A 23,308-nucleotide genomic window follows, 5' to 3' on the forward strand; every position below is an offset into this window, starting at 1 on the left:
TAATTTTACAGTTCGTGTTTTTAAATTATTTTGGTCTCAAATACCCGTCTTCTAATCTCTTGCTCTGACCTAACCCACCTCCTGTCTAACCTGTTTCTTTCAAATCAAATCTGTTTTAAATGTAGATTCTGCAAATATTTTGGACTCTGCAGATTACTAAGTACTTTGAGACTATTGTGTCATAAGATGATTAGCATTGGAACAGACTTACCGGTATTCTATTTTCCCAGCAATAATAACGTGGTTAGTATACCATATAAATTCGAACATAAGCCCCACGGTTAGGAGCATAATAGTAACCGCGTGATAACGACCATTTACTTCGAACTTCCCCAAAACGTCATCTAAAGCCAAGCATTTCCCGTCTATTAAGGGGTTCGCCATTTTCATAGAACACTAATATATAGAGATTGACCTTATTCGCACAACGTGTTACGAACGACTGCTGCTTGACTTCACAAAAACTTTATTCGCACAACGTGTTATGAACGACTGCAGCTTGACTTCACAAAAACTATAAATAGCTATAGGTAAATATTGATACACCTGGCAACTATGTAATACGAGACTCAGTAATATTGGTCATACGATGAATATAATTATAATCAGAAATCGGCGGGGGTGAGCTTTTTCTTTAGTCGGTCCCTCAATACTGAGGATCGTGATATCATGTCCTTCTGTTGAAGACCAGTTTCTTCCATAGGGTTCTGATCCCCGCTAAGCGCATGGCCTCGTGCAGTTTTAATTGCATGGGTGCCGTAATTTGAGAACACCATCTAGTAGGGGGAGGGGCCTGAGGTCTCGAGCCTTCAACTTTGCCCGTCATTATCACTCTTTCCAGGCTATTAGGAGAGCGACGTGAGAGGTGTCCGAAGTATGCAAGCATTTGGTCCTGGCATATCGTTGACAACCGGCGTTTTATGCGTAGCTCCTCCAGTATGGAGTGATTGGTACGCATTGCTGTCAACGGAATTCGTAAAAGCCGGCGCCAACACCACATCTCAAACGCGTTTATACGCTTGGTCAGATTGTCTCGGATTGTCCATGTCTCCGAACCATACAGAAAGATTGGGAAAACCAGAGAACGCACAAGTCTAACCTTCGTCTGTCTTAATATACTACGGTCCTTCCAGATCTTATCAAGTCGAACCATAGGGGGTGAGCTATTTTCCTTATAATATGACGTAAGACATGTCAAATTATAAGGTAAATAGCTCACCCCCGCCGATCTCTGATTAAAATAAACAGTTCTTAACTTATAAGAAATTCAGATTTGGAGATGTTCTTTAATATGGAAAATTAAGGTAATTTCAATATGTAATTTTATTGTAGTGTTGTTAATAGCCACCTGGAAGGTAAGGGTAAGCTGGCATCGAAAAACTCGGTGTGCTCAATAAAGCGAGGCGATACTTTACTCCGGGGCAAAGACTGCTGCTTTATAAATCGCAAGTCAGACCCCATATGGAGTACTGCTGTCACCTTTGGGCAGGAGCACCTGGATGCCAGCTTGGACCCTTCGACATAATCCAAAGGCGCGCTGTACGAACAACAAACTCACAAGCGGTATTGAACCTTTAAGTCTGAGGAGAGACCTTGCCTCCTTATGTGTGTTCTACCGCTTGTACAATGGGCTGTGCTCTGACGAATTGTTTGACATGATGCCAACGGCCGCTTTCTATCACCGCACCGCTCGCCATCGGCAGGGTGTTCATCCACACACCCTAGAACCTAAATGGTCGCGTACTGTGCGGTTTAAGAGGAACTTGGAGGCTGTGGAATGAGCTCCTTCCGAGGTTTTCCCGAGGGTCTACAGTATGGGGTTCTTCAAAAAAGGAGTGTACAGGTTTTTAAAAAGGTCGGCAACGCGCATGTAACACCTCTGGAGTTGCAGGCGTCCATAGGCTACGGTGACTGCTTACCATCAGGCGGCCCGTATGCTTGTTTGCCACCGATGTGGTATAAAAAAATAGCCTTTCATATACATGCAGTAACTTACCTGATCTACTTTCCCAGCCACGATAACATGATTAGTGTACCATATAAATTCAAAAATGAGTCCCACTGTCAGGAGAACGATGGAACCCGCGTGATAGCGATCTTATAAATTAAACTTTGCCAAAAATTCGTTCAAATCCAACTTCCGTGCTTCCAAGAGAGATTTCTCCATTTTTTTTTTTTCAATTTGCAACCATCAAAAACAATATCACGAAATTAACGCCCTATTCTCATAATTTATGAACTGGTTTCGCATATTAAATTTTTTTGCATTCTTTGCATAAAACAAATCTATTCCACTGGTGGTCTTTCTGCTTTGAATGCTTAGAACAATACTCTTTCCAAGTTGATAACCGAAAATGTTTTAGTCTCTTTTTTTATCGTCTTGGGAACCGGTCAGACAAAGAGCATCATTTCACTTATGTCTGGAAAGTTTCATAAATAAATAACTTTAAGATAGATCATGTGGTAAAAAAGATAAAAGTAGATTAAGATAAATTTATACATATTAGTAAATTGTTTTTTACACAATTAATATGTTCTTTTTTTATTTCAGGTAATAATCGGTTCCGCCAGCACAACTTAACAAGCTCAATCGGAGCGCACTTGAGCTTACCCTGGTAGTTCAATCGTAGTAAGTAAAGTAGGTAACTGAATGAAATAAATGCTAGCTTATCACTTACAAATAAATTATGTTTTTTTGCAGTTATGGATAAACGACATAAACGTGTCACATTTTCACATAAAAATGTCATTTTACGAGTGTTTCATCTCATCAAGGCTGTAGTGTAGCTGTCTTATATGTATAACGCCGGGTGACAAGTAAAAGTCACTAACTAACATCATTGAAATTATTGGACAATAAACCGTGTTACAAGTGTAATAAAGTGCATTGTTACTTTAATTTTTTGATAGTACTTAGTGAGTTTTGCTCGTCACCCGACGATATTCTACCGCTGATTGTCGATTTAGTCGTATTCCTATAAACGTAATATGTATGAGCGGGCTTATAATGGTTATCGACGTGATAGCGAGATAATGACAGTATATGTTCGTAATGTTTGCCGCTAAGCTACGGCGGTAGGTCTACGTCGTAGCCGATGTCATGGGTTTACACGTATGTAGCGATAATGCTTCGTAGGGGCAAAACGACAACGTGTCGTGATTAGCGCTAAATGGGTAATACAAGTGATGGGGAAAGTGGTGTTAGCTTTGTTACGTCTTTCTCATCGTCCATAACATTCGGCCCTCTGGTTTTAAAAAGCGACTGGCCATATTCTCGTTTGGATTATTTTCTATAGAGTTGTAGTGATCACACACACATTTACTCGTATATCCACCTGATACTAAACCATGTAAACTAGCTAGTGTGCAACAAGGCCGCAGCGCGGTTTGTCTGAGACCCGACTCCTGAGTCATGTGGTCGGCTAGACAGATCTGCACTACGCATAACAGCCGTAACACTATAAACTCATTCAACCTGAGCCTCTACCATCAGTTGCCAGAGTATTTCTCACTTACTTTATGTGAATAAACGTGCCTCATGTCACGTTTTACGTTTCTTTACGGTCTAATGTGCCTAACTTCACTCCACTAGAAACGATGCTGTCCCTTTCTAAGTATACTAAAAAACAGTACAAGAATTATATCGGAGCATTGTACAGCGCCCAGAACCTAAAGAACTAAATATCAAAGTAACCTACCGAAAACATCGAAGTTTGCAAATTGCTGGCATCTTTCTCTGTCAGTCTAATTACTCCTTAATTAGAGTAAAAGAGAAGCATGCCCGCATATTGCGAACTGTGAAATGTTTTAGCTGTTTCTATGGTTTCTAATAGGGTGATCAAAAACATAAATGTGAAATGAGAGCCAAGTCCAATATTTAGAATATGCCTCGGTGTTGATTTTGCGGAAAAAAGAATTGATATCTAGGTATATGGGTGCCGAGTTCTAGTTCGCTTGTGATGTAATTAAATTTCAGGATTTTACTTGACTAGTTTTTACGTACACGCTATATTATATTTGTCTATGTTACTTGTCTAAGAATTTAGTTTGTTGGTATAAAAACTAGACAAGACAAATTCTGAACTTTAATTTCATCCCAAGCGAACTAGGACTTGCACCCAGGGTAATTCGCCAGTGACTGGCCAGCTGGCCACCTTAAACTAATGATGAATTCTATTCGCCTATAAACAGAATTCAATTTAGTAGTTTCAATAACTGATGGTCAGCTTGCAATAACTGGCCACCTAATACTAAAATGAATTCTGTTTATACGTGAATATAATTCATTTTTAGTTTAGGGCCAGTAACTGGCAAATTACCCCGTATAGGTATAGATTTCAATTCGTTTTCCGGCGAAGTCAACAACAACGCATATTTTTTATAAGTACCTAGTATTGAACTTGACTTTCATTTAAAATTTATGTTTTTAATGCGATATCATTACTTTTTGTACAGAAATTATTAGTAGGTATTCATCATAGTTGATTTCGAAACTAACATTTATTTCTATTTAACAATTATTTCTAGTTAATATAACACATTAGCCGCTGAGTCGCCAGTTCTCTTTTAAACTTGGCTTGACACGCTACCCGCCATTCTTGAATTTGTGCGAGCTATTTTGTCACTTTTTACAGATTCAACCTTCATTCTACAATTTTTAAAGATTTGACGTTGCCATAGTTACGAAAATATTAAACATATCAATGTTAGTAAACAATGTATAAACAGTGCTGTGTTCAAGAAAAAAATGCAAAATAATATATGATAAATACGTAAACACCATTAATAATCGTGTTAGAATTATACCTTTGCGTGTTAAAAAATATGAAGCAAATTATACAGGCTACTTTTGGCTACATAAATAAGATTATTATGTACTTATGTTGAAAATAGTACACACATGAGAAGAAATCTGTATTAAAATAGGTATGTATATATGTTAGGTCTTGCCCTGGCCTCGCTTTGTGTAGGTTGCTGTACATGCCGGCGTACTAAGTAAGTAACATTATACGGCCTTAACAGCGATCTAAATTTTATGGTACCTAAATGATCTCGATCTTAGCACTTTCAGTGCCAAGCGCCCCTTCCCAATACAAAATGAACCCACTCAGCCGGTTTTTGGGCAGTGAATGTGTTAAACCTTATTTTAATTTTCAGATTGTGAACTACCAGCAAAAAATGTTAAGTTTTATATTTCCTGTTGCCAAACTGACGAGACATGAAACATCATCACCACACACATGAAACATCGAACTGAACTTGAACATCGGGAAATAATATATAGGTACAGAAAAATAAATAAACTCACAGAACATTTGTATGTTTTATTTTATTTAAGATATAAAATAAATAGGTAATAATATAAAAAATACGTAGGAACTCTCTCTGTGTACATATAAACAATAGGTCTTGCAGTAAGTATGTATATTGTGTTACTATGTGGTATGTGCACCCGGCAACAACAACACAACATGCCTATGTAATGTACCGCTCCTTGACATCATCATCTTCCTCGCGTTGTTATCCCGGCATTTAGCCACTTGCCAACTAATCACTTCTACAATGCATACAACAATGAACGATCTGCTTGCACGCATGTACCGCTGGATGCCATCCGGGTTTGTATGGAAATGTTGTTTTCAATCATAGGTTCATGCCTAAAAGCAAAAACTGCTCGTATGTAGTGTGATCTTTGCAAATGTACTTAACTAAACAGCAGAAATAGGAGTAAATATAACTCATTACCTTTGTATCAAATCAGCCTTTTTTCGAGCTACTAATTGATTTATTCCGTATAGTTTTGCCTGGAGTTCACGTACTGATATAAATAAATACATACTACGTTGAAAATTGCAAAGATAATCGTGAAAAATATGTTTATTTGTTGTGTTTACAAGTTGACAGAAATGTAACGTCGAAAACGCACGTATTTTTCGATGACATCTGTCACGTTTATTCGCGTAAACGGCGTAAAGTAATTAACTTGTATAATTCTGGCTCAGTTTTCTTTACATAGTTAGAAAGAGAGCGTTTTAGGTGTGAAGTTAGGCATGGATAGAAAACTTACGTAAAAACGTTAGGAACTCATGGTACCAGTTGAAATTTTTAGTTCTTTAAGTGACCGGTAGAGGCACTGTACAAATACTCCATACATTTTCCTTAACGTTCTCACTATCGACTGTCATTTACGGAACTCATGGTAGTGCTTCTGAGGGCCTACCGCGAACCACGTTCGACGTGTTGCCTCTCTGTTGCACTTGTAAATTGTAAATTCGTACGTAAGTGTGACAGGGAGGCAACACGTCGAACGTGGTTCGCGGTAGGCCCTCTGTTTTCTTATTCACACGTAACAAATTCCAAGTTCAAACGGATTTTCGTAGAATGTTACGGCTAGTGTGGCAGTGATAACGAGGTAATTAGTGGCAATTATCTTGGATATATGAATAGTGATCACATTTTAGATTGTATTCTTAGGTAGATCACATTTCGTCTCGCACGATTTGGAATTCGATTTCCAGCAGGGGTCGGGTTTTAGATTAGTCTATCACCTTTATGTACTGGAAAGCAAGTTTGGATTAAAAACATTAAAAGAGCAAACATGAATAAAGTGTTGTGCACAATAATAAGTCATATTTTTACAAAAATAACATATAGTACTTAGCCTGTTGGTTGTTCAGTAGAAACAAAATGCCTAATAGGTTATTTACGAGTTTATTCACTCGAGAGCACTGTTTCACGCCGTAATCCCTGGATCTAAAGAGTTAAGTACTACTAACAACACAGGTTCCTTCCAATCTGTACAAAAACAGTCCTTATTAGTTTAAAATAAGGTGCACTAAGGACCGTTGTGTGGGTTAGTGTATACGGCGCGCGTTTGCCCTGAATTACTGCAAATAGGTTTAGAAAATATAGCCCTAAGTACTTTTTGCGCCTGAAGACTGCTGATAAAGACTGTTTTGTAAACCGCTTGAGAGATCTTGTTTATAGGTTTATCTCTTATTTTAGTTTATACAGTGCTTTAGATTATAAACTTTAAATAAAAATATTTTCTGAAAATAATTTAATTTGTTCTAATACAGTGCTTTAGATGTTTGATAATTCACTGTTAAAACGGTCAGCGGTCGTTCTGGTCTACTTAAGAAATTTATACTAGGAAGTCTGCGACGCACTGTCTCTGCCAACATAAACATTACTTAATCTGTCTAAATTACGAGTCCGGACAATTTATTACGTCGAAATGAACCCGACGGGTGAGTCAGAGCATACCTTTCCGATGTAGATGCTATTATGTTATATCTTCATCTAGTTTGGCGAAAGTGATCCCACTGGCATGCGGCCAGGACCACGACAGACAAAATATTCTAGGGGCAATACATTGAGCCTCGCAACGGCCGCCAGCGCGCATTTATAAATCCCACCACTATTTATAACCGTACTGCTAAATATAAACATTTGACTTTATTGCCCCACCAAATTGTTCACATATGGATAATAATGCTGCGGAAGTGGACGATTTGGTCAGCGCGACCTCCCGGATTTTTACGATAATCGAACGAGTTTACGTGATTTTTACCGCTCTATGGTAATATTATGTTTCCGGCAATATTTATTCGCGTATTCAGGTCAGATGTCAGTTGTGTTATAAGGAAAGTCGTTTTATTTTTGAACGTCGAGATACGAACAATCTTTCGAAATCGTTTGGAATGTCACGAGAGAAGTGTTTTTTTTTCGGGAGCCGTTGGCATTGGCACGAGGTACGAGTCTTGTGGTTATTCTGACACATATTTATGTACTTACGGTTATCTATGCAGATTACTGTGCCATATTATAAATATACATATTATTTAGAATACGGTTACAAAATCAATGCAATATGTTTATTATTATGTTGGCTACAGCCAACAGGGTCATTTTGACCACGTCCTCCGCATAACTTTTCTTCTGTTGACTGAAAACTACACAACCCTGGGCCCTGGTACAAACATATTCTCTCGTAAAATACACACTTGTGTCTCCTTGCATGCTTGCAGAAGTGTCATCACGCAAAGAGTACGCGGCGCTGTCGGCACCCTACATTATCAGCGCCACCGCAGATATGAATAACTTTTAAATGAGTGCCGACACACGTTGCGCACACAAACACTTTTTTTATGCAGTAGGTAAATGTTTATCTTATCTTATCGACTACCGTAGGCTCAAAGGGCGTAAGGGACCAAATGACGAAAATGAGTTATGAATGCACAGTTATAGTCAGTATTTTTTTCTCTATCGATTGGTATATTTAACGTCTCCATAACTTGAAAAAAATGTCCTTTAAGCCCTATGAAAAATCAATGCGTAAACACAATTTTCCAACGCATTTTGCCGTATCTGCCAATTCAAATAAATGTTGAGACATTTTGGCGTAACTCCCAAATTTTTGTACGATACGCCCTTTTGCATCGGAAATTTTATTAAATTTGTGCTAATTTATTGACAGTTACGCCTATTTGCAGTAGATTTTTGAGTGCTAAATGTACGTTACGCCCACAACTAGTGGATATTTATACGAGTGTTAGAGAATTCAATGTAAGAGATACGCCAACATACTATGTACAATTTCGAGGTTATTAAGTGGGATGACGTAGTACTTTCCTTGTCATTTTTTTATTAAGTAGGTACCTTGCAGTACCTGCTCATGTGCTCATTAATGCTTTATTTATAGGGTTACTAAAATTTGTCAATTTAAACTGAACTAGTGGGTACTTTTTTCATCAGTTTTATGAAAATAATAAAACAGGACTATATTCAAATGATAATTATGGCGATTGATTAAGATTAGACTGATAACTTTTGATTTTGTATGTGACTGGGCCATTTGCAATTTTGATTAGACGTAATATTAATACTTTTTTGTTTAAACCCTAATTTATAGGATTAACCTTATGAAAGTTACTGTCTATAAACGTTTACATAGAAGTACGTAGACCTGGCCATTTGTGTTTTTTGCTACCTACTCTGATGTTATATTTTAAATAATCACATAATTATTAAGTTTTACTGAACAGACATACGAGATGTCAAAACTACTATTGTATTATGATATATAAAAGTAAAATTTATGATCAAATTAAGATTACAAACAGAAATAACTCATACATACTTTCTATAGTAAAAGTAATTGTTATAAATTGTTTTGATATAAATAGATACAGATGGTAGGACAGAAGTGATTAAATGTTGAAGTAATATAAACAAATAAAAAAGAAAACATTGGTTTAAGTAGGTATCCAAAATAACTAAAATGGGGAAAAAACTTAACAATGAATACATCTCTATTAGTTTTTGAAAAAAAAATGGTAATTATAGTACTTAGAAGTATAGTGTTCCTTAAATGCAAGTTACCATATTGCAACGAAATTGTTGGATTTACGCCAAATGGTACTGAAATAGTAGATTTTTTTGTAAAAAAGAGGCGTAAGAGACGCCTTTCTTAAAAACAGTCGGGTTTTTTGGCGTAACGGACATGCTATTTTCGCAACTAAGCATTGTATTATAAGTTCAAGCAATCAGTTTAAAAGAGCTCAAAAAGTTAAGAATAAGCCACATACAGGCATCAGTTTAGTGAAACAAACAAAAAAATTATGATTTTTTTTCTCAAAAAAAAACTGTTTTTTGGCTCTCCTGAAAAATCGCGTTTTGTCCGTTAAGCCCTTTGAGCCTACGGTAGTCGTTATATTATCTTAACTTCTATAGAAAAGAAATACTAGGGCCGTGAAAAACCTTAGCTGGTAAAGTTGAACATCCAGCTTGCAAATTGTAAATTTTTAAAGTTTTTTTTCCCCTATTTTAAACTACCTACTTACTTCAAAACATTCTATCTAGACGTACTTAGGAAAACTGCTGTCGTATAATGCAAGCGTTAAGGAGTCAATGCAGAAGGTCTGTAATTTTCTACTAAATTAAACCCTAGATTGATATAATTAAAGTTCAATTTCAACTAATGGAAAAAATCCTTTTTACATGTTTAAATAGTGCGACCAATTTATCTTTGCCAGCAAAAGAGACGGCACTGCAAACAACTATAACGAATTTAATATGCAAGCCACGGCAGTTGCAGTTTTGACTGCAGCAATAAATAAGTTGGTAGCTTTATGTTGCCGCTCTATCTAAGGTGCATTATGTATATCACGTAGGTACCAAAGGGTTTGCAATTCGAATGTTTTCTCATTGTGACCAATTCGGATACACATTGTTCTTTAAACTGTTCAATTAAATTATTGAAAATACAAGCTCAAAACGGAGTACGAACCGTTTTGTGAAAAGGCATTTCAATCACGGGTCCCCCAAATCTTCGAGCCGTTTTGACACGAAACGAAGTCATTACATTAAGCCAACTGACCCGGATAGGCTTTGAACGCTGTAAAGCCTTTGGGTAGGTACTCATACCTTAAATATGTGTGTGAGCGTTGGTAGTTTTAGTACAGTCAGCAGCAGAAGTTGCTAAGCGGGCGAGGTGTTCGAAATGATCTTGGCGCGACATTATTGTTAAGAGAATAAGAGCGTGTCAAGGTCATTTTGAACACCTCGCCCGCTTAGCAACTTATGCTGCTGACTATGTAAATAAAAAATGTTACATAGTAGGTAGAAAGGGTATTTAAACTTCTTCCTTGTCAATATTATCGAAACTTCATAATATGTATATTGTTTGGTATTAGTTAATATGAATAATCTACACTGAAGAATAATGCTTTTTCAGTGAAGATTAGGTGTATAATAATGGCTTTGTTTTATCCAAAAAACAAGCGTTTTTTCATTCCACCATAAACAAATAAATAAAAGACTTTTAAGATCTCTTCACCGCTCAGATTAGGATGTTACCAATAAAATACACATGGAACATTTGCACCACATAACATTGTGATTTGCACACAATTTGAACGTAGTTACGTCTCACATGCGACCCCAAGAAGCTTTCGGAGGGTTGATAATGAATCCCTCACAGTACATCCTCCAAAGGAAATGACTGCAAACTGTTTTTCTATTTTCCCGCCGAACGGGGGTTGAAGCCAAAACAGCGCCTTTATGGACTCCTTAGGTAAAAGGGCTTACTTTGAAAGGTTAAAACTACTACGGTTTGCTTAGCTTTGGATATAATGCTTAGCTTTGGATATAATGTGAGCAGGCAGGTACTTAATTTTAAAATCCAAAATATGCGTGAAAAATTCCCTACTTAATAGTTATTAAACTAAGCTAACCTAAGAGTTAGGAATTGTAGCATGCAGTTATCAATTATCATTTATAGATTTTATAGTATATAGGAAATATTATATTACATAATGATGCACAAAACCTTATCTGAACCTCACCTTATCTTATTGCTTATTTACTTCGCAGACTTCCCAAAATAAAAATGTATTTACATGTCAAATAGAAGTTACTGAGGTTAAGTTATTACCACTGGTTATTTTATTATTAAACATGTCCCGCCAAAATATCACAAAAAAAGACATATTTCTGGTCTCAATGTAACAAAATGTAAAAAAAAACAACGGGTTGCACTCAGGGAGTGCCGACAGAAGTGAAAACTCAATGATATCTTACGTCTTACGCTCTCGCGAGTTTAACATTTTTCCCCCATCACAAAAAGTGCACAGCGCCGCTAAAGAAGTTTTCACTTCAAAAACTATAAAAAAAGAAAATACCCAATACACCTGCTTTTAATAGGGCATAAACAAAAGGCTATCTATAGCCATAACTAATAAAATCTGTTATATCCAGTGAAGGGAGCATTCCTTCAGAGACATTTCGGGCGTGCAATGGCGCAAGACGGTTTATGTTCTGTGAAGGCGCGTTTTGTAACAATGGGGCTGCAATCTTTGTCTCCGACATCTGGAATATCTGGATGTTATTATTGAAGGAAAATTCTTTGACAATGAGGATATGAGGTGTACGGGAGTTATGGCACTTTGCAGAATAAAGTCATAATGATATTTGAGTTATTTTATTTATTACGGATTTAAACACCAGAGAGTTTAAATTCCTTTCGCCAGCTGCGCGACCTTTGTTATCTATATTAACTCATTTATATCTTACGCTGCCTTTTACTTTTTAATGTGGAATTAAGCATTTCACTCACAAACGCCTAATAATTTATGAATGAGATATTTTTTGCGTAGAAATTCACTGGTAATCATAAAATACTCTGGCGTGTTTGTTATAAATGAATGAACCCACGCACTTTCTTCATTCCAATTCACACACATTGGCAATTCACATTGCCAAGAAACGTAGAAAACTATGTAGGTATTCCAAACTGTGCGTATTATATGTAGGTTGCTTAGAAGTGTACCGCCGCGTTATTGGAAATCCCAAGGTTAGGTATTAGAAGCAATGGTAATTATTAGCAAGCCCTTTATTTTAACATCATTGATATATTTGAACCAATCGTTATACCGCAGTTATTATGAGTTATTGCGGTAGCAGAAAAAACGCTTTTTTTTTATCAATTTCCTGAAAGTTAATTCTCTTACTCCCAATGGTTACAAAAACTCCAACGCAACGATACATACATTCAGTTTACGTCTAACCTTCTAAGCCCCAAAGTAATTTTTGAATCTTTTTTCATTACAATATAATTTAAAATTCACTGGGAATTAACTGTCCTTGTAAAAGCACATCGCGCCGATAGGAGACTAAACGCGCTGTTTGCGACGTCCGACCATCTCGTTCAATCCACTAAACCAACATGACACAAGACGTGACGCAAGACGTTAAGGCGACAGTAGAGGTGGGTAAATTTTCAGATTCTGTCAATTTACCCCATTTCACACACAAGCGCACTTCACGCACACTACCTCACTTTACTGGGACAGGTCATTGACCCATCAAGTTTTTTTAAGATAGCGTTTTGAGTTTAGTGATAACCACTGACCTCTTTTGAGGAACAGAAACTGTAAAAACGTTCCATTGAAAGAAGAAAGAGAAACAATACATTAAATCTTGCTCTCCTTGTCTGTTCATGTCACACGTGACGTATTTAAATTCTAATTTAATTCATTTGATTGTTAACTATTTTCTGCATATTACGGCTTTGTCGAGATACGCGTTTTGTAAAGTTAAACCGAATAAACCCAGATGTCATTAAGTCAGATGTAAAATGTTATTTACTACTCTATACGGTTATTCATAAGGCGAAAAATCAATTCAATTAGAAATTTAAATAAATAAAGTTTTGGCAGGGTGGAAATTTATTTAAGGCGGACAAAATAAAATTTAATAATATATGTCGGCTGATGTACCCCTAAGATCTTTACAGATTTACTTGTACGAGTATCGTATATTCGCTATTTATTTTGCTATTAAATTTATAACATTAAAATAAATAATTAAATATTATACTGGCATTCCACCGAAATAATAGATTTCAGTGCTGAACTGATTATCTTCGATCGTAGCCTTGATGATGTAGTTGTACTTACACTTACGGCGGTAGGAGCGGCAATGAACCCCGCGCAGCGTAGAACGAGAGGTGCATTGGGGTAAGTGCATATACATATAATTCTTCGTGCGTCTGTCCGTCTGTCCGTCCGTCTGTCACAGTCTATTTTCTCCGAAACTACTGGACCAATTCAGTTGAAATTTGGCACACATATGTAAATTTGGCACACTAATGTAAATTTGTGACCCAAAGATGGACGTGTAACGTAAATAAAATTTATTTTAGAGAATTTGAAATACGGCAGCCATTTTGGGGGGGGGGGGGGGGTAAATGAAAAAAAAAATGTTTTTTAAACTATATAGTGTTACATATCAAATAAAAGAGCCCATTGTAAGAATCTCAAATAATTTTTTTTTTATAATTTTAGGATTAATAGTTCAGCAGTTATTCATGAAAATAGGCAAAAAATTATCATTCTCCGCCCACCTTCTCCGAAACTACTGGATCTAAAATTTTGAAAAAAATACACAAAGTAGTTCTTTACCTATATATGTCAGGAAAATCTATAAGAAATGTGCAGTCAAGCGTGAGACGGACTTAATATACGGAACCCTTGGAATGCGAGTCCGACTCGCACTTGTTTTTGTTTAGCTCTTATTAGGTTTAAGGAGTTTTATGAGTGAAAAAAGAAGTTTTTTGTTTTATGTGCCCGCGTTATTGCCGATCGATTGAGTTTTAAACGATAATTAGACAAAAAAACTTGTTTTTCACCCAACGAATGTAGATCCCCATGACACTTCTTCCAAGTCGCCTTTGGATAGGCTTAATTTTAAAAATAATTGAAATAATGTTCTATATCATACTTGCAAAAAAAATCTAAAAATAATTTACGTGACCAATGCTTATTATTAGTAAATATCTTATAATTTAATATCTGATATATCACACGATACAAAAAATGGCCGCAAAGTTAGAAGTTCATTTATTTACGTTACTAGTCCATCTTTGGATCACCGACTCTTTGTCATATGTGACAAATGTGTACCAAATTTCAATTGAATTAGTCTATTAGGGGCAGACACACGAGTGATCTTAAAAGGGATTTTTTTCTTGAATGATTTGTATGCACTTACCCCAACGCACCTCACGTTCCACGCGGCGCAGCGTAATCAGTAAGTACCTAATAATTAGTGTCCGACCGAAACACAAATTTCTGTATATATAAATATTGTTGTCCTACTTGCTCCCCAACTTTTGGTCTTTGTCACATAGTTTAGTTTCATAATACGAAGTACTATTTCGTATGTTTCGGCCAGGCCGAAAGATTCGGCCGTTTTTTGGCCGATGCCGAAACTACGGCCGAAACATGATTTTATGGCCGAAACTGGCCGAAACCGAAACCGAATCTTCGATCGGACACTACTAATAATCACAATGGTCTTAAGTACCACAGACCCTACATTCGCTTAAGTCCTTTATGACAATCTCTGCCTATTAGAACTTATAAAAAAAAAAGAAACCGAGTAATTATATCCAACTACCGAACCTGCTTACAAATTTTCTCGAGATATTTGAGAAATGTGATATGCAAAGGAGAACATTCGAACAAACGAAAGTATTTTTGCCCAAGCTGAAACGGAGACCTTCGCCTACGCTCGGTCAGTGATGGTTTAGGTACAGTCAGCTGCAGGTCACCCCTGCATAGAAGATTGTATGCAGGGGTGGTACCTTTTCTCTGCAGCTGACTGTACACCTATAAAAAATAGTTGTACCTGCTGCAATTTTATACCGGTACCGTACTTTATATTTCAACAGGTATAGTACCTTCAAAACGAAGCGGTATTGATAAATAATAACGGTACCGTACCGCCTATAAATAATAATAATAATTCAGCCTATATACAGGGTGGTCCAAACCTTGACGTCCAAAAATTGTTTTTTAGATTCCTCACGTCGTGGGCTATCAGAATATACCCCATGTATGTTAGCCGATTTTTCGTAGTTATCGAGTTATGATTTTTTTTTACTTTTAACTTTTCTTATGAAATTCCGGGGTTTCCATACAGAGTGGCTAAAAAATAACTGCATTTCCGTTGCCAGGGAGGTTTTGGGATTATACTGAGCAACTTTTACAATGGGGCCAACCCCGAAACCGCGAAAAAAAATTACCCTTCCATAGAAAATGGACTAGCCAAAATGTATAAAAAACCAATTTTTTTTTCGCGATTTCGGGGTTGGTCCAATAATAAAAGTTGCTCAGTATAATCCCAACACCTCCCTGGCAACTTTTCAGCCACTCTGTATGGGAACCCCGGAATTTCATAGGAAAAGTTAAAAGCTTAAAAAATCATAACTTGAAAACTACGAAAAATCGGCTAACATACATATGGGGTACATTCTGATAGCCCACGATTTTTGGACGTCAAGGTTTGGACCACCCTGTATAGACAATAATCTCAACGCATTGGGCTAGCCAATGCGGATTGGGGACTTCACACACAGCTTTGAATTTCTTCGCAAATGTATCCACTACGAGTATGCAGGTTTCCTCACGATGTTTCCTCCTTCACCGAAAAGCTAGTGGTAAATATGAAATGATATTTCGTACATAAGTTCCGAAAAACTCATTGGTACGAGCCAGGATACCAATGAGTTTTTCCTTACCGCTTATACCGTAAAGAAATAATGCAGTCTCTGCTTTGCACGATTATTGTGTGGACATAATTCTTATAATCACCGAAACATACATACCTCTACGCACAGAATGTCATTGAAATAAAACATTGTTTTTTATAGTAAATTTATATAACATTCGATTTATACACATAACAATAAGCAGGCCGGGCCGCAGCGATATTGGCCTGTAAGCTTCATCTCGGTCTCCAAATCCGCAAAACTCGCTGGTACTAAATGCTGATCTTGCCGTTATTAATTATCTTGATTCTTGAAGATTATCAGAACAGCACGTTACGTAATCGCATACATAGACGGAACGAACGTCAACAAAGTAGGTGTAGACACTGCAAGTCTTTAGGTATTAAACGAATTACGCTTCGTATTAATAGATGAGTAATATTTAAATGAACATATAATATTCTCTAACATAAATACAAGATTACAATTAATTGACATCAAAAGTCATTGACGTACAGAAGTCATATACATTTTTATAATGACGCAAAATTGATACCAGCATAATGAAAATCAATCCCAATCAGTAAAACGAGTCTTTAAACTTTTTTTCATTTTAAGCGGGTTTTGAAGGAACAAGTTACTTAAATTCGATTGTAATCGTATTGTTTTAGGATAATTTACTGCTGTTTTCGACCGTTACGACCCGTAAATAACAACAACTCACATTTAAAATTTGACTCGAGCTCGACGTGATTATATTTATTTACCCTATTTTATGAAATACAATTTATCTACTGGTATACATTTTCGTATGCGTATATGATGAAATGTCTATAATAATGTCAAAAACGAGCTACGACGACGTACACGTCTGCTTCGATGCAAGGCCAACGGCCATCTGACTCGAAGAAGAGTTTTGAGTGATGTCGTCAATGTATGGAAATTATACGAAAGTTTACATTTGGGATTGAATTTCTGTGTTGTATTTGTGAGTAAAAATATAAGTAGATAATAATTTGGTAGTTTAGTTATCTAGCCTTCAAAATCCCACAACAACTCAATTACTGTCAAAGACAAAACTGTAATGCATCTTGCTCAAACGGAACATATTATTTTGATTTTTGGACAGTTTTAGTGTTGATTTGTAGAGAATTACAGCAAATCAAAAATATTATGGCGTGAAGATCCGGTACACGGCTTCTTCGTGAACAGATTTACGTATAATTTAATGCAGTTATTAATCATTCATTGAACAAATTGATTGCACAAAGTGAGGTCTAAATCGAAAACGTCATATACCGTCCCCTTAATCAATGGACTAATCCGTGTTATCGCTGACCCACTTATGACAATGGACGTTTGACGAATCAATCGCTGGATAGGATTTGGGTGACGACATTGATTTTGCTTGGTAAATATTGTTTTACGTAAGTAACGTATTGATTTTTATTAACACGCATTATTAGGTAAATGAAGAAATCAAATTTATTATTAACTTTATCAGAAATTCTATAACTTTCATATGTTTTTTTCATAATATAAATAAACAGATCGTTGGTGAAATGCAGGAAAGAAGTAGACTGAAAAACTTATCTTAGATTCAGGGCAATAAATAAAAGAACATTGTCTTTTTCCCACGATCTTTTTTACGCTACAAAATGTAGTTTTTATACTTACAACAATTTTTTACGTTCTTTTTGTCTCAATAAACTATTGTGCGTAAAAAGACAGCAGTATTTTTTCATTAAACCACAAAAGATTTAATATCCGCAGTGGCAGAAAGCCTCAAAGAAACTCGAAACAAGTCACTATCTACGCTGCACGCTACAAAGGAATACCCTCGAGCGTACGCCGCTCCGTGAGCCGTATTATATCAATGCCAGCATTGTTGTATAATTAATATAATTGGTATAATCACGTAGTTTGCGAAACTATTCACTGCAGAGTTCAACAACCTCAACCTTGATAATTAGACTATAAATCACGTAATATGTTTTGAAGAATATTCTTGATTTATGAGAGCATTTTACTGCTTCTCTGATGTAGGCAATTAAGACAGTGATTTACAAGCAAGAAGTAGAACTTTGATCTCTGAATTCTAAACTGACACCGATCCCGTAACCATCTTGATAGTGAAGTCTGTCTTAAATGTCCCTTTGATTGTATGCCAGTTTCCAATCATGGCTGCCGGTTGCCGGGGTCTATTTGAGAGGTTATGCAATCCTAGATAGTGTAGTGCCCTTCCTTTATTTGTTAACTAATATCCTGTCTCTAACCAAGCTTAACATTTAGTACCTTACCTAGATATAAATGACATCATTATAAATGATCTATACTTGAGAAACGTAAAGGTTAAGCTATCTTAGCTTTAATATCTCTTTCGCCAGCAGCAATCGATGGTATTACTTCAAACAAATAGGTATGTAACTTTGTAAACGGAAGCAAACTTAAATCTGTTTCGGTATACACAAACTGACGAGCTGTCATAACATAGTAACGATCAAACGGGAAATAGTTGCAACCGTATTACCACATGTCGCGCAAATGGAGTTGGCAATTTAATTTTAGCCGCACTGGGTGTGACATACATTCAAATTCCAAATTTAGACTAAATTGTCCGTTGAATTCAGTTAAACAATTTGCTAAAATTCATATTCCCTGTTGGTTTAAATTTTAAAAATACCTATTCGAAATCACGGACTGGCCATTTATAAAACCTAATCTTGTAAAATGATAAAACACATGCGGCGCAAATTCTAATGAGTTTGTACATTATTAAGGTTTAGAATAAAAATCAGCTTTCCAGTTTTAATAAAGGATAATGGAACAGCGCCATATTGTGGGATGCAAAATGGATGCAGCGCACTGAGTGCTCTATCTCGGTGCTCCCTTTTAGAGGAAGATTTTAATATGCCCCCGCGAGTGTAGTGCTTTAAGATTTTTTCTTTCGTTTTTCATGTTTTTGTACTTCTGCATTTTTTCGCATTATGGTGGTAAAACATTTTCAAACTTCACGACGTAGATAATTGCTAGAATAGTAGTCTACGTGTCGTAGGTATGTTTATTTATTTTTGTATGTATGTATTTGCAAATTGCACTTTGACTTTATCACTTTAATGCTATTGCTAACCTAAACTAAATGATCAGACTACACTAATAAAATATAGAAATATGATTTTTTTATTCGTGGCAAAAAACAGATAAAAAGAGAAGCACAAGACAAACTTAGCCACGAAATTTTCCCGACTCAGCATGATGCTGCTCCGAAATAAATATGCTGTTCCGAATCGAAAATCAAGCAAGAAAACGTTTAAAAGTATCGATATAAAGTAAAGTTTTAACCCTTAACGTCTGCGTTTCCCATTTAAGAAGCATTGGAGTGTAAGGCATTCAATCCCGGAGTCGCCGAGCGACTAATGCATCTCCTCTTTGAGAGCTCAGTTCGACGGGGCCCGCATTTCGTTCGCTATTATTTCAAATACTCCACGGAACTTTATACGCGAGGCTTTTGAAATGAATCGTGGTTTAACATACTAGGATATATGTACTTAGTATAATAGGTATTATAAAATATATATGATATAGAGTAGGTTTGTAGTTATATAGTTGTGGAGGAATGGCCCAGGAGATGCTTTTCAGGAGAATTGAAAGATCTATCACTATCACACATTGTTTAGTGCGAGTTCATACATTATCTACTTACTTGCTGCGTTTAGTGAAATAAATGAACTCCCACTAAACACTAATGAATGTATAATCTTTGCTACTGCGGACGTTATATTAGGGATTAGCTATCAAACTTGAGTATTAAGTAAGTGCTACAATCATTTTTAATTAATAGATGATGAAAATACCTAATATACCTATATTCAAAACATAGGTCAAAAAATGTATTCTCGAACAGGCGTTCTACGACCAGAGGGAGTTATTCTCTAGTACATAATTGTAAGACGCTCGAATAATAACTATGTAATTTGTATATCTTAATGTTGACATGTAATTGAATACTACCAATAAGAATAATACCAATGAATATGAATATATGAAATATACTGAATGAAGCCACTATTAGTAGGTTTAGCGAGATCTCGATTAATGCCAATCGAGGAATAATACACCCGACCAATAATTGAAGGCATTGTGTAAAGGTCAACCTTTAGCCGCTAATGCAGGGCTTAATAAATTAATCTCAACACAGCAATTAGAGTTTTAACAGAACTTGATACATACACATTACGTATCTCGATTGGCTTGCTTTCTCGGTTTTGGCACGCATCGAGCGCGAGCCAGCCAACAGTCATGGATACAGCAGTTTAGCCAGTTCAGTTACAATGTAAATCACATGAAACTAATCCTATTACCACTAGGTTGTCCTACGACTAGTTGTCTATATTACGACTATGATTTGCAATGTAAATTTTACATACTTATTAACTTATTTCAGAAGAGGTTTACCAATGATTAACTCTTCGGATTGCTTAAATTGGTAAATTAGTTAAGTATGTGTTTCTGATAGTATATAGTCTTATTTTTTCACTCATAATATAGAAAATATGTGGCACCCTTTTTATATCTCGTATGCTGCCTGCATTACGGCCAATCTAATAGCTTTAAACGAGCAATTCTTGTATATTTATTTATATATTTATATCTATATATATTTCGGGGATCTCGGGAACGGCTCTAACGATTTCGATGAAATTTGCTATATGGGGGTTTTCGGGGGCGAAAAATCGATCTAGCTAGGTTCTATCTCTGGGCAAACACGCATTTTTGAGTTTCTATATGTTTTCCGAGCAAAGCTCGGTCTCCGAGATATTCTTAATTAAAAATAATAAAGATAAGTTTCCTTTAAAAATATTGGTGCTCATACGATCTGGCATTCGAAATCAAACTTATTTCTCCAGTATTTTGTCTCCAAATTTTATCAAAATATAGTTTTAATTACTATGGAAACGTAAACATCTCGTAAATAAAAATATGATACTGCACCATAGAATACGATAAGAGTTCAATATGTCCGTCCCTAACAGCGTCCTTCTAAAGATACATGGCGATATAAGGCTGGCATCAGTCAACTCCACCTGTAATGAGCCGGCTTCAATCACTCCTGTCAACTGTTATTATCATGCCGCGATCAGAAAGGGATTAGAAATAACAGATTTTCATACACTTACGTCAAAATCAATATGGATTGACAGCTATCTCAATCCCTTTCTAATCGCGATTCAGTAATAATAGGTCGTTGCAACCGCTAAGCCGTCTTTTGTTTGTCCCCGCTATATAACAGAATCGGGGTACAGTAGGCGACAAAGGTCCGTTGACGGGAAAAATTAAGATGGAAACATATTTTTATAAATATGTATAAGTTATTTATTTTACGGGACAGTTCTCCAGGATTTTACAAAAGGCACTTGCTGTCCCTGTACTTAAAACTTTACTTGTTGCTAATTCATTGTGTTGAAATCTTATTTATTTCAATGTCAAATAAAAAATGCAATATAGATAATTATTGTAACAAATAACAATTTTTCACTTCGTTAATTCCGAACTCGTTACTCATACATGTACCTAACTACTTTCTTTCTTCCATGTACCTTTGTTTATTGACCGTCTATTAATAATAAGTCTAGCTTTCTGCAGTGCCACAAGTTTGTCCTGTCGTGTCGCCCGGTATACGGCACGGGGCTGCGGCGTCATTCCAAACGCTTCAAAAACCAAAAGCTCAGACTGCCCATTATAAGTGCACTACATAGAATAATAGAATAAAAGATCTCGAGGCGTACACTGGTTGCACAAAACTTGAGTCACCCGCGCTCGTCAAGCAGTAGTATTCGCACGGGCTGATTGCAGTAATTTGTCTGCGGGCCGCAGAGGCGGGCTAAGCTGCAGAAGCCGTGGTTTACTGTTGAGAATCATTTACGGACGCTAACCATGTTTATCCTCCACTCCAAGTTGCTTATAGGAAGTACAGGGCTTAGGCGAATTTTATACTTAATACTTACATTTTTAAAGCGATATTCGAGCGACATAAGAGCTGTTTCGCACTACGTCCGACCCGAATCCGACCCGAATCCGTGAAAATATGGTCCGAAGTAGCCGTAGAACTATTTCTATGGTAATTTACGCACTCCGTCATCCGATTTCGGTAAGAAATCAGACGGATCTAGTGCGCTACTTCGGACCATATTTTCACGGATTCGGATAGGATTCGGATCGGACGTAAAACCGCTCTTAATAGTCTGTTAAAGCGATTTGTTTGAAATGTCATCTTGGAAGGGACTAGGTAATTATAATTTATTGTATCGTATACCAAGAACAGGATCACTGGTCGTCTTAAAATTTACATACACAGTATTAATCTTCGCATTGACAAAGACATTAATAACCATTTATATTATTCAAAATGTTTTTTTTTTTCATTGTCTTTGCGCTTTTTAATTAAACTTGTTGATTCAACATAAATCATTATAATTAACGTAGCTAATCTAGTGTCTAATTTTTGTTCATTACCTTAAACATCAGAAACAAAACTCAATTTATATGCTATGCAATCGGAAATTAGTATTACAACATTGAATTAGAGAGTCCAACATAATACGGTTACCAAAAACCGAGCCGCGAACATGTTTACGAAAGCACAATACAAAGAACAGTTATTATACGAGAAAATTGAAGTGTACGAGACATAATGAGGATAATTGGGTTTCCCGCTCAATGTCTAATGGGCATGCTGGCTTCGTATTTACCTTGGCAACGGATATGTTAGATGAGAAAAAATGAGAACCCGTTTGGAAACGGTTCAGAATGTAGTACGGACTACGGGGTTATAGAAAGAGGTGCCTTAATTAGGGGTTTACAGGCTGGTTATCTTTTTCTTCTATGAGGATTCTATTGACTTTTGAATTAGGGTGTAATATCTATGCGCATGATTTCTGCCTACAGCCTTAATTTCTTTATTCGCGATGTTTTACAATAGCGAGGGGTACAAGGAATAGGTAATTCATAAGTATAAATAGTTTTTTTTTTAAACTTAGTATGTATAGGTAAATTATGTGCTTTAATATTCGTTTGAATTACCTTTGTCGAGACTACTTATTGTGTCGAAGGAATCACAAAATAAAAGTTTGTAGTAACTTATAAATTTATATCTAGTTTAACGAAAGAAATTCGCTTAAACCAAATCCAAAAGAAATTTCTCGTCTTCAAAAGTAAATGAAACGGGATTCCAAGAAACATTTATATTCAGTAAAT

At 36.2% G+C, this 23,308-nt stretch overlaps 1 protein-coding gene across 10 annotated transcripts in view; it reads left to right on the forward strand.

The window, feature by feature from the left end:
- Window positions 1–23,308, forward strand: part of LOC134653399 (protein sprint) — a 271,300-nt gene that overhangs the window by 195,424 nt on the left and 52,568 nt on the right. The gene's annotated exons all lie outside the window — the stretch shown is intronic.

Source organism: Cydia amplana, chromosome 13 (assembly GCF_948474715.1).
Source record: "Cydia amplana chromosome 13, ilCydAmpl1.1, whole genome shotgun sequence".
Lineage (NCBI taxonomy): Eukaryota > Metazoa > Arthropoda > Insecta > Lepidoptera > Tortricidae > Cydia > Cydia amplana.